This window comes from Phalaenopsis equestris, unplaced genomic scaffold (assembly GCF_001263595.1).
Source record: "Phalaenopsis equestris unplaced genomic scaffold, ASM126359v1 Scaffold206768, whole genome shotgun sequence".
In the NCBI taxonomy this organism is placed as follows: domain Eukaryota; kingdom Viridiplantae; phylum Streptophyta; class Magnoliopsida; order Asparagales; family Orchidaceae; genus Phalaenopsis; species Phalaenopsis equestris.
In genome coordinates this window covers 102914-104529 of record NW_018226147.1, presented here as the reverse complement: position 1 = coordinate 104529, position 1616 = coordinate 102914, and positions in this window count along the sequence as shown.

The window sequence follows — 1616 nt, the reverse complement described above, 5'->3', positions numbered from 1 at the left end:
ATTTTTATTTAGATTAGTCTGGGCAGTAAGCAACTCAGTTTCAGTGGCAGAGTTATTCTGAACAGTAACCTCAAGCCTCTCAACCTCTTTCTCAGCAGATAAGACATTGGAAAATACATTTTTAAAAGTTTCCCAACCTCACTTCCTCAATGCTTTGTTGGTTTTCTGATGCAGAAGTCTTAGCTTAATTAAAGGGCCAGTGTGTTCAATTCCCATCCAGTTAGAAGCCACACAATTAATGAAAAGGGGTTGGGTAGACCACATGTTTAGATATCTGAAAGGAGGGTGGAGTGAGGTAGTACTTGGAGAAGTTATGGAGATGAGGAGTGGTCTGTGGTCTGAACCAGTGAGAGTTATGTGGGTAAAAAAAGTAAGGAGGTAATGTTTTTTCCAGTGGTCATTAACTAACTTCCTGTCAAGTCTTTCCCACAGAAGACCCCTCTTCCAAGTGAACCTAGGACCCTGATATCCCAAGTCAAACAAACCAGCCTGCTGAATTTGGTCATTAAAATAAGTCATTTTGGACAGGTTGGGAGGGGAGGTCTCCTCCCTCCAGATTTCTCAGCTGCATTAGTGATACAATTGAAATCTCCACCTACTATCCAAGGAGAATCCATATTAGTGATGATGAGATGTAAGCCCTTCCAAAACTCCTATCTACCAGCTTTCAGACTACAAACATAAATAAAAGTAGCATACTCCAGATGGCCTTGTACAAGCAGTGAAAGGTGTATGACAGTGAAAGGTGTATGAACTGTATTTCTTGAAAGGTGTATGAACTGAGGATATAATGCTCCAGTGTATTTCTGTATTTCTTTCCTACAAAAGAAACAAATTTTATTATTTTTGTTAGCATAGTGAGAAAAACCACAGAATCTTTGAATAATTCTCTATGAGTTATGCTGAACCAAAGGTTCAAGAATATCAGAGCACCACAGTTTGTATTTTTTGTTCAGATAAATCAGTCTTTTTAAAGACTGAGGATGGGCTATGCCCCTAATATTCCAACACAGCATATTAATCATGGGGGGAATTATAATGGGGAGAAGGCTGAGATCTTGATCTGGTCCTTCTTCTAGAAGGAGGAGGTCCCCCCATCTTCAAAGCTTTTGTGAACCCTATATTACCATCCTTAATTTCTGCACTTCAAACTGAACCTTTTTCTTCTTTTTAGATTTTTGTGTTTGCCATTCCTCTTCCATTATGTGTTTCATCTCACCTATAACATTCTTCTGAGGAGAGGAGCTTCTATTACAAGAGTAGTAGTAGTTTTCTGGTTGAACTCCTTGGATTGCACCACCTCATCTAAAGGAACTGATAAAGGTGTTATAATATTTATCTTATTCACCTCCTCCCTTATTTGTCTGGGGGAAGTATTAGTCAGATCTGTGGAGCCAAATGGAGTTGTAGAGCTTCTGGGTGTATCTAGCATGTCCTCCAAATTCCCAGTTGGAGAGGGTTCCACACCAACGGAAGTTTCTGAGGGAATAGGCTGAGTATACCTTTCTTGAGTTACCACAATCTTCTTTGGGGGGGGTGAAGCCTGAAACATCTATCCTTGGTGTGTCCAAACATCCTGCAGTGATGATAGTAGTATGGTTTCTGTTCTAACCTCA